This window comes from Littorina saxatilis, linkage group LG5, assembly GCF_037325665.1.
Source record: "Littorina saxatilis isolate snail1 linkage group LG5, US_GU_Lsax_2.0, whole genome shotgun sequence".
Classification (NCBI taxonomy): Eukaryota; Metazoa; Mollusca; class Gastropoda; order Littorinimorpha; family Littorinidae; genus Littorina; species Littorina saxatilis.
In genome coordinates, this window is record NC_090249.1 from 8669172 (window position 1) to 8681479 (window position 12308).

Here is a 12308-nt window from a genome sequence, read left to right on the forward strand (position 1 = left end):
TCTTAAATTGACGATAGGTTTTTGCTGACTCATCGAAAAAATTTAATTTGTTGAAATCTTGAAGAACAATGACAGATGCGCCACGTACTCAAATTTCATGTACATATTTTATCAGACTTGGGTGGTATGAAGATTTCAACGCGAAAGTAGTTTTTAAGAAGTTGACTCATTCAGAGCGCTGAGCGCAAATGTCGGCCTACGCCTAGCAAAGCTCACTGCTGACTTAACTGAAAAAGCTCTTGAAAAAGCATTGTCCAAGAATTTTTGTGTGCGTTTAAACAAGTGCGCTGTGAACAGCCATTGTTAAAACTGTATTAAATTTAAGGGTAAATTGAAGCTTTCATTTTTCTAAATGCATGCTAATTTTATTTTGTTTTCTGTTCAATCGGACAGGGTACATCTTTATTTTTGAGTCACTTGAGAAAAAGTGACTCTATGTAATCGGTCAGTGTTAGACACCACCTTAACGTTGGACTTTTCTCGGAAACTATCAAAGCGATCGGGCTCATATTTTGTTTAGTCGTGACCTCCAATGACCTCTACACTTTAACGATGGTTTCGTTGACCTTTGACCTTTTTCAAGGTCACAGGTCAGCGTCAAAGGAAAAATTAGACATTTTATATCTTTGACAGGAAACTATCAAAGCGATCGGGCTCATATTTTGTTTAGTCGTGACCTCCAATGACCTCTACACTTTAACGATGGTTTCGTTGACCTTTGACCTTTTTCAAGGTCACAGGTCAGCGTCAAAGGAAAAATTAGACATTTTATATCTTTGACAAAGTTCATCGGATGTGATTGAAACTTTGTAGGATTATTCTTTACATCAAAGTATTTACATCTGTAGCCTTTTACGAACGTTATCAGAAAAACAAGGGAGATAACTAGCCTTTTCTGTTCGGCAACACACAACTTAACGTTGGGCTTTTCTCGGAAACTATAAAAGTGACCGGGCTCAAATTTTATGTGAACGTGACTCATTGTGTTGTGAATAGCAATTTCTTCCTGTCCATCTGATGCCTCATATAATATTCAGAACTGCGAAAGTGACTCGATCGAGCGTTTGCTCTTCTTGTTAAAATTATTTCTGTTATGTCGCATAACAGCAGAACTAATATCTCAAATGACTTGAGATTTCGTGTGTAGTTTACGACATGTGTTTGCACAAATCTCTGAAAGTTTAAAGGCAATGCGTTTTCGAGTTACTCAAATGTACCATTTTTTGTCTCGACATTACCCGCTAAAACGGCTTCAAAAACTGCCTTTTATGCCTGCCGAGAGGATTGACAGCTACACCGCTCAGCATGCCATAGCGTCCATGTTAGACAAGATATGTGAACAACACTGACTGATTTGGATACTGATTTGGATGCAGATTTGATTGTTGAAGACTGTCTAAGGACACGCTTAACATGTTTCGATTTAGTTGTTCTGATTTTTTGTTGATTTTATTGCGGGAACCTTGATTTTGCGAAATTGATTAAATTACATATTCTTACTCCGAATCACATAAAAGCATTGACGCAGTCTTACATGCTACCCTGAAAAGGCTACCCGTCTTAAACAATTTTAAAAGGGAAGCAACCCAACACAAAAAGTGTAAATACAGGTATGGTAATGACCATCTACCCAGGGAGTTACCTCCCGTCCGGGTTACGTGACGTCACTTCCCCTGTAAACAACCGCTATGTCCGTTACTTTTTATGCCCCAGATGACCGCGTGGTCGTGGGGCAGTCATTTTTTGTTTTTCTTCTACTGCTTGCTCTCCCGCCTTTCGGCGTCTGGGCAAGTATCTCTTGTGTATATGTTGTTTTTTCAGATTCGCAACTTGATGCGCGAGAATTTTAGCGCCCTATGCTGCCTGCGAGTGTTGTACTTCCGCCGGCAGTGGGTGACGCCCGCTTTTTGGCGTCTTTGTCGTTTCCGTCTGTGACGGCCGCCTGTGACGTCGGGTTTCCGCTTTTTCTTCTGTCTCCTCTGGGGGCACGCAAGGTATGTTGAGCTTGTCCGGCCCTCGTGAGGCCACTGGACGGTCCCTTTTGGGACGGAGCTCATTGGGCAGGGTCACTACCTGATTTACTGTTCAGTCTCGTCCGTTCACATCAAGGTGTGTTCGTTCGTTTCTGAGCAAGGGCGGTTTCCTTCGGAAGTCGCGCTTCCGGGTTTTCCCGGAAGCGAAGGTCCTCCTTCACACGTACACACAGAGGTCGTGGATGGAGTTGACCGTGGACTGGCCTCCGGGCATCAGGGCTTCCGGCCCCAGTCATCGCAACCTTCGTTTCCGCATCATGGTGCGGTTTCGTCCGTTGTGTTTCCGGCTCAGTACGGATTAGCTTTTCCTCTTCTGGACACTCCTTTACGGATGTCGGTGAGCGAGGATCAGCATCCGCCCTATGGGCTGTTAGGGCAGTCTTCTTTTCACCACCCTGGTGTTGGGTCGACACCCCTTTGAGCGCCGGCGGCACTGTTTTGACCTCTCCTTTGTCCCACTGCGGGCATTGGCGTTTTCAGAGCAAGGGCGGTAGCCGCTGGCACTGCGCTTCCGGAAGCATAGGTCCTCCTTTGTAATTACACTGTGTGTTCTTTCCTGGAGTTGACCGCTGACTGGCCTACGGCGTTCGGGCTTCCGGCCCCAGTCATCACAGTGTAACAGTAGTTCAGCCACGGGCTGCTGCAGTGGCACTTCCGGTTTTACCGGAGAGGTTGTTTCTTTCACAGACGTTTCATAGGTACGTCTGAGTTTTGGAACACCGACTGACCTTAGGGCATCCAGGTTTTTTAGCCTCGGCTGGTGCAACAGCCATTCCACCTGTTTGCGGTGATGGTTGTTGCTTTCCCTGTTCTTGTGGCTTCGGACTTCGACTTTCTTCCTTTATTCTCATCTTAAGCAGGAGATGAGATAGGACGATTTCCGTTTGAGTGGGGTCTCCTGTCTTCAGGCTTTCCCGTTTTTCTCACTTTTGCCACAAGCTTCTGGACTTGGTCCTGGTTTGTCTTTCGCCGAGTCTGACTCTGTCTTTCTCTAGCGATCAGACTCGTTCTGGTGTTTCGTCCAAACTTAAGGTGCGCTTGAGTTGGCCTTGGAAGTAACATTCAGATTTTCCTGAGGGGGCATTGTCTTTGGCAATGTATGTTTGAGGAGTCATTCTTTGTGGCTTAACACCTCTCTCAGGTTTTTGGCTACTCCTCTCCTTTTGGGCAGAGGGTTAGCTAATGTTCCGGTTTTTCTTTGCTGTGGGCTTTTAGCCCAGCATCTTGTTTGGCAGCCGAAACTTACGTTTCTTATGTTTACCTGGTACTGTTGGTACTTTGGTACATGGTTGTCCTTCGGGCATCATGGCTTTCAGCCTTAGCCTGTGCTATAGCCTCCTGTCTAGCGTGGGCGACTATGGCATTTTCGGTTCCTGTGACTTCGGATTTGGCTCTTCCTCTTCTTCCTCGTCTTAGCACGAGGTGAATCAGGACGACTTCCGTTGGGTCGGGTTTCTGTTTTACAGTCACCCTCCCACCACAGGCAACTATGACTACGGCGTTTGCCCGTTGATCTCCGCGTCTGACTCTCTGTCTCTCTTGATTTGGCCGTGAAGTTTACTTCCGGTTTTTTCCTTGTATTACCTCTCTCTCTGCGTTCGCATTGACTGGTAGAGGATTACTGGCGACTGTCTCTTTTTTGGGATTTTCCTGTCCAGGTGGGCTCTGGTACCTTGTACTCAGCTGTCTCTCTCTCTATCTTTGTTGGATATTGGTCACTCTTCTCTGGAAGCTGACTTTTATCTCACAGTCCTTTCGGGCTTCACTCCATCCCAAGGTTTGCTTACTTTGGCTGACTGTTTTACGGTCTTCGTGAGGTTGTCCTTCACTGCACTGAGTGGACATCCCTACGCATGGATCGTTTCTTGGGCATCGGCATTTCCTTCCAATAGAAAGGGGGGGGGGGCAGCTTGTCTTTTCCCCTACTCGGCTCGGGTTAATCCAAGGCTGGGTTCTCTTTCTGGGTCGTTTGGTCCAGGAGATTGGAAGAAGTGCTGGGCACACATTTTCTGGCTCTCTGATGTTGTCTTTCGCAACTTTTGCCTGAGAGACATCAGGACTGTCAATCAGGATGGTTCTCAGGTCCTTTTCTGCCTTTTGGCAGTGGGCCAGTTCCTGGCAAGGGTTAGAGTGAGTTAGATTTTCTTTCTCACTGGGCCCTTTTCCTGACCTTTTGGCAGCAGGCAAGGTTTTTTAGAGTGAGTTGGATTTTTCTTTCCCACCGTCTTGTTGAAGCTATCTGCTTTTATGTGATTCGGAGTAAGAATATGTAATTTAATCGAAAACTTTTAAGTAAATTTTCATTTGATTAATATACTTACCCGAATCACATAGTGTATTCCCTCCCGCCAACCCCGCATATGATTTTTTAGTCTATTAAGTCGTATGAGTTACACGTGGTGTTTACAGGGGAAGTGACGTCACGTAACCCGGACGGGAGGTAACTCCCTGGGTAGATGGTCATTACCATACCTGTATTTACAATTTTTGTGTTGGGTTGCTTCCCTTTTAAAATTGTTTAAGACGGGTAGCCTTTTCAGACCTTAAGCATGTAAGACTGCGTCAATGCTTTTATGTGATTCGGGTAAGTATATTAATCAAATGAAAATTTACTGAAAATTTTCGATTTTGGGGGGTGTCTGTGTTGTAGGTTACAGTGTATTGACACTGCGTCATGTAAACATCTGTTTTCTAAACAAGGTAGGGGAATTAATGGCCTTTTCAGTGATATACTTGGTTTTACAATCAACAGCCTCATCAGAAAGATCTGCCCTCAGATATAGTTTTTTTATGACGAGTAGTGTAGAATATATGCAAACACATGTACACGTACATGCCGTGCATGCTTCCACTAGACACACATGCACATGTAACACACAAGAGGCATGCAGTCACAACAAGTATACTGTTTGCATACATGCTATGCATGCTCCTCCACACACACACACAGTGACACTTATTTATAATACAATATATGCTATGTTTAATTAAAATTCACAACCCGGCAAGCTTTCCATTTTAGTATGTTAACTGAGTTTCAAAATATAATTCCCCAACGATTGAAAATAAATTGAAGTAAATATATTGCACAAAAATTACACACACATACATGTCATTTAATTAAATTATTTTGAACCTGCTTGACCCAGAAGAATGCCAACCTGAATAGCGTTTAAAATATTGCTCTGCATTAAAGGCTTTACAATGTACAACAAAATCATAACTAATTAACTCTGTCATAATTTTTTTTCAGTTATATTTACAAAATACCTTTAATTTCACACATAATTATAACTTTTAAGGTATAGATCTATATCAAAAACATGTACCACACAACTGAATTCACTGCACAAACACATAACAATGTAGTAAGCCAGAACAGTTCTTGGTTAAAGCAAATCATTGTAGCTTATTACGATTAAATTCAATTCAAAGAAATGAATACAACCTAATTAAATAAGGATCAGTTAGAACATATAATATTGATTACAGTGTATTCAAGTTATTTCTAATGTGCTGACTGTTAGCAAATGATAACAGACATGTCGAGAAAACGGATATCAAGCATGAGCCGACAGCATTTAAGGTGTCATTCTTTATTGTAATTCAATCAAGTTGGCGTTTTAATGAAACAGATCCTGTGATTGGTCAGAATGCCCCCAATTCATTAAAAATTACCGGTCATTAATTGTCGATGTACACTCGCTAAAAAAGCCATCGACAACCTGCTGGCGAGGCGCATTGATACAACCTCAACTTGTCTCGGTTAGCTTTGAGGGTCATTTTATAAAGTAGGAAATATGAAGGCCAACGAAATACCGAGAACATAAGTTATGCGAAGTGATGACGTCGAATACGTGACGTAAGTTGATGCATGAATTCTTCCGGACTACGTCAGTCAATTCCAAAGATCGCTTTTGTGATGAAAAGAATTTGTTTTAGAGTTTGCTGTCTAGAAACCCGTCAAAAAAGAAGGGAAAATGTATGTGAAAGAAAACAAGAGGCGAAGCCTTCAAGGCTCCCGTAAGAAATCAACAAACAGTAACACAAACTCACTCACTCCGTCACACACACACACACACACAGTTAAAACTAACGCATCATATCAACTCCATGTATAATTTTCAAAAGAAGGCAAACAGATAAAATGACTGTGTATTTGTTGTTGGTGCAGTTGTCCTTGAAGGAGATCTTGTGCAATCCTCATACACACACACACACACACACACACACACACACACACTCACTCACTCACTCACACACACACTCACTCACACACGCACGCGCACACACACACACAAACACAAACATACCGTGACAAAACCGCACAAGCACGCACGTACACACATTTAAACTGCATCAGCATAATTGTTGCTTGCCTGTCGTAAATCAGCAGTATAGAGGGCACTGTGTTCATTTGCAAATCTACCATCAGCTTATCTGTCTTTTGCACTGCAGACACTAAGCAATAGGTACCTGCCATGTGGCCACTTTTTCCACTGCTGTCCTCAAGACTTGTCACCATGCCGAGTGGATCTAAATTCGGAAGTCTTCATGTGGCTGAGGCATATCTGACATAGCGTCGATCTTGTAGGTTAACCTCCTTTCTGAAACAAATGGCAAAATGCGATTAGTTATGATGACTACAACCTACACAAATATAAACAGTGTTTTGAAACAGAATAGTCAGGTTATACAAGCCACTTTACCTATGCAGCATGGTAACCCTACAATACTGTATGTGAAACATGTCAACTGACTGCAGCAGCCTGGTTCTTAAAATAATTCTGACGGTCAACACAACCAACACACTATTCACATTCCATTTTAAGGAGCAACGGAGGTACTCTCTGAGGGTCTTGTTTAAATGATAACGATCAACTCAGGAGGACCCCCCGCGGGTTAGGGGGAGTCCCATATTGGTTGGGACGAGAAAGAATTTACCCGATGCTAACCAGCATGTCGTAAGAGGCGACTAACAGGCTCTGTTTCTCCTTTTACCCTTGTTAAGTGTTTCTTGTATATAATATAGTCAATGTTTGTAAAGATTTTAGTCAAGCAGTATGTAAGAAATGTTACGTCCTTTGTACTGGAAACTTGCATTCTCCCAGTAAGGTCATATATTGTACTACGTTGCAAGCCCCTGGAGCAATTTTTTGATTAGTGCTTTTGTGAACAAGAAACAATTAACAAGTGGCTCTATCCCATCTCCCCCCTTTCCCCTATCCCATCTCCCCCCTTCCCCCGTCGCGATATAACCTTGAATGGTTGAAAACGACGTTAAACACCAAATAAAGAAAGAAAGAACTCAGGAGGAAAAAAACAAGAGAGGAAAAAAGAAACCACATCAACCGCAGAAAAATACAGAATCACTGTGACACATGTACCATTATTTACAAACAAATGCCACAGCAAACTTTCTTTGGACGACTGTCGTTGTCTCAAAACTCACATTCTACCTTCTGTCCGAAAGAATCTAATCTTGCGTTGTACTGCCTTGAAAGAAAATGCCAACAAAGACAAGAAAGCTGTTGCAAGGTAAGCTTACCAAACGTTACATAGCGAATCATGATAGTGCGTAAAAAAACCGGTACAATCAAAGAGAGGATCGAGTCGGGAATGAAACGCGATACAGATCTAGCATTCAAAAACTGTCTTTCAAGTTCAAGGAAGTTGTTGCAAGGTAAGACTTGCTAAATTGTACAGACAAAACCATGACAGTGCATGTTTTGAATCTGAGGAAAAAATCGTGATCATTTTGACTTTGAGAACAGATTCATTCCGTTTCCTTATATCTGCATGTTCAAGTAAATGATGGACAGTTTTTTTCGGGCAGAGTAAACTTAACTTGAGACTCTACTGCAAGTCTTGAAATTCACATAAATCGAACCACGAACAATTAAAGACATCCAAACATTACAGGCACTTTAGATCAACTCATTTCACTAGAGGTGACTGCCTAGCACTGTGTTTGACATCCGTGTCTGCTGAAATAAAAAGAAATTAAAACAAAACGGATTAACAGTAGGTGACACGTTATCAGAGTGGGAGACACTAGATCTGTCTCTGTACTTACCGGGATACGGCTGCCAGATCGACACTGCGCTTTCGACAGCTCTTCCTCGCGTGGACATTGGAAAAACGCTGTGCAGATCAAATTGTAGGAAATCTCCCTTTGGTATCTTCTTTATTTACTTTTCTGGAGCTTAGAAACCGAACAACATGAAATCGTCTTCCCCGAATCGGCGAATGCAGAAGTGAAAACTGGAGAAGTGAATCTATACCACAATCCTTCGCGCGACCCCTGACCTGGTCTTGACACCTGACCTGGCCTACATACCACACACGACACAAACCAGTCAACTGCTTGTACCCCTTCAAAACCCCCCACCACCCGTTTTCTTTGGATACACGCTTTAACTACACACATGCCGACACAATGTTGATCATTGCTTCAATATTTTGAAGATGGTGCTTGAAAAATAACCAGGTGAAATGAGTATTTCGGTGTTTAGTCAAATGTTAAAGTTTCTACCACAGACATTACCCGCTATTACGAGCTAGTCGTGTGACAAAGAGTTTTCTTGCACACGAGACTGTAGATGTTTCACGACGGCTTTAGCCGGAGTGAAACAGCAGCAGTCGAGTGTGCAAGAAAACTCTCTGTCACACGACTAGCTCGTAATGGCGATTATGTCTCACAGCTTCAACAGAGGAGAGAACAAACACGTTTTGCGTACTCACGCTTGATAAACCTAAACACAGGAGCAGCCATTGTGGAGAGATCTACTTTTTGACGAAAGTGACCGAACAACTATAAATGACGTCTCGGTATATGTGAATGACGTCACAGTCATCGTCACAGTCTGTATCTTTTGAAGCATCGCAATCTTCATGACGTCTTTCTGTGTCTGCATCCGCGAAATGTTTGTTCTTTCCGGGATCTTTGTCATCTATGTTCAGAACTCTGTCCTTATAGTGTCAGACTAACAGGCCTCCTGAGCGAGCCACTTTCCAAGGGCAGCTAAATTCGCGTATGGAAACAGTACTGTCGTCTGGGATGCCGTTTTCAGTATTCTGAGCGTTGAAGAATTTGTTAAGAGAAGAAACGATAACAGCAGGAGAAATAAAAGTCGTGTGTGCATTTTGGGGTTTTTGGGGGGACGATTTCGAGTTTGAATCCGTTCTTGCACATGCTCCAAAGCGTGTAACATACAATCTTGCACACGTTTGCTTTAGTAGTGATGAACAGCTCAGATCATGGGTCAATAAAGTGTTACACAGATGGTCAAAATTAAAGTACAAGATATTGCACTGGAAGTGGAACTACACTGTTGCTTAGTGTCTGTATGAAGCTACAAGGTGAAAATAGAAAAAGAAAAACACGATTCTTGACTTTGATGGGCTTTTTCTGCTCGTAAGCACACATTCTTCTACTCATCACAGCATGCCCCATTATTGAGTTTAAAACACCAATTAAATTTGTTTTGAATAAAACTCACAATTTTACAATAAGAATTTAGAGACCTGAATCAATTAGGTATATCCTACTTAGTTTGACTTTTGCAAAACTAAGTAATTACACATTTAATTGAATCAGTCAGACAGACGGAGACATAGAGAGACAGACAGAGGGCAAACAGAAATCTGAGAAAGAAACCCCTTTAAAAATGTTACCATGTTTGAAATGAAACATCGCAAGGTGAAGCCATAATTCATCACCTTTCAGTATGACGTCATGAGCGTGTTCCACACTTGAAATGACGTGTTTTTATCATGTTGTCAGCTGCACGGAGCTTGGAAGTATAATTTCCATTCAACGATCCGAGTTTGTTAAGTTTTAGCCTATTTTCAACGTCAAACACCATGAAACTATATATATTTGGAATCAGAAAATGGTAAGGAATAGATAGAAGTTGTTTTTAAGTGTCTTTTTTCATAAATAAAGATAGTGGTTATTTATCGGTTTTCTTCATTTTTAAGCATAATTATCAATACAAAACAACAAAACTATATAGTTTTAGATACAGGACGCAATAGGGAATACACCAATATAAATTTTTTGTTTCAAATATTAGTTTTTAAAAAATTGAAAAAATGACATATTTCGAACAAACATTTCAATAACAAAACTTTAAGTGACCAAACTGAAATGCAATCCCATAATCCGGCCTAGATCTGAGATTGTGTGATAAGAAATTCGATCAAATTGATGAAAAACTGTAACTGTGAAAGTGCTGCCTCGACCTTTTGGCAAACGGTAAAATATTACGTCATCAAACTGTCCTATCAATAAACGGAAAAACCTTCTATGAGAAAATCCAGTCAAAAATATCCATATCAAATTTCATAAAGATCCACTCCGTAGTTTTTGAGATATGATCTGCAGTGTGAAAAAACGCCCATAACGCCCAAAACGCAAACTCATTTGTCATGATTTGGTCGTGTTCTGCTGATACTATAATGTTTTTCTTTCCTAAAACACACAATAATAGTAGCCTTTCCCAATGTCTATGCTAAAACTGACTTGTCTGTGTTGTCAATGATTTTGCTACAGTGTGAGAACACAATCTCACGCCCATAACGCTGTGACACGAAAACTCATTTGGTCGTGTTCTGCCGATACTGTAATGTTTTTCTTTCTTAAAACACACTATAATAGTAGCCCTTTCCAAATGCAATGCTAAAAATGACTGGTCTGTGTTGTCAATGATTTTCTGCGAGAATGCTATCTATCTGTTTGTCGCAAAGACCGTGTGACACGAAAGTTATGAGCGGAAGACAAATCTGCTGAGTGCAATTACGTTTCAGAAGATAGTTGGTTAAAACAGTTTATCACTCAGACACGCAAAGGAACACTATAACTTTATTATTCAGGCCATATTTGCTTTCCTTTGTCATGTATGAAAGTACTGGCCTTGGTTGAAGAAAGTGACCTGTCGCTGTGCAACAAATTTGTCGCCATTTTCCGCTGTGTTTTGTAAATAAAACGTGTTTACTACCCACACATACAAAACGATGCTGTTGGTTCTTTTTATTTTCTTATTGTTTGATTCATGCTTAGCAGTTTAGTATGCTTTGTTTTCTTCTCAATTCAATGGATGGCTATAAAATAAGCATTTAAATGTGAAGGTGTTAAAATTACCCATGATCTGAGCTGTTCACAGTGGCAAAGAAGGAAAGCGTGTGACATACATACATACATACGCACGCACGCATGCACGCACAGACAGACAAAGTTTAGCATCGCATAGGCTACACTTACGTGAGCCAAAAAACCAGGAGCAGAGTGATAAGATAGGAATACAGAGACATATTTCTTGGGACTTGACGACCCTTGCAGGTAGGTGGACTGAAAGTAGTGTGTGAACAGAACAGAACCAATTCTGTCTGTTTACAACCGCATGAAAGCAGGAAAGAGATCGTCGTCAGATTGAATTACAATAACATTAACATGCTTCCATTTGAAACTTCTCGGTCTTCATCGTGGATTGACGCCCTCCCAAAGTCTAATTGAAGCCCTCCGTCGCTTCCCTCCGTCAGGCTTCAATTAGCTTTGGTCGGGCGTCAATTCCACGATGACGACCTCGAAGTTTCAAATGGAAGCATGTTAATGTGTAAGTATAAATCACGCTGATTTTGTTACTTCAAATGTTTACTTTGTTTTGTTCATTTTTAGCGTGATAAACAAAAAGGGTCCCTGCCTTAACGTTAGCGGATCACCTAGAATCGGCCATATGGGCACTGAAATGGGAATAAACTTGCATAGATATTTTTGGGGACTCGTCTGAGTTATCAGTCAGTCATGGGAATACAGCAGTAACTGATTAACTGTTTGCATGCTGGCCACAAACATAAAACATTCCCTTAAACATAAGTGAGGTTTTCTCTAACATTTTTACAAATAGACCACTGCACTGAAACTGCACTTGTTTCTGGTGTTTGATGACTTCCAAACAAATCGCTTTTCAAACTTGTAGGTACATGTAGGGTCAATGAGGGGTTTAAAATGGAAATTGATAAGGCTTTTTATTTTTTACTTGGCTATATGTCCTGCACACAAAAATGTACATAGTGGACGTCACACACACATGATTATATTCTCTGAGAAAAAAAGAAACATTTGCCCTTTTTTCTGCATTTTCTAAGGCAACTAACTTTGCAAGAATCGGCCACATTCTTTAAATCAAAGTATTACTAGATGAACACAATTATAAAGTATCAAGAACATCAAAGTGAAAAATGCCATCACTGCCCATCCAGTTTTACATGAAG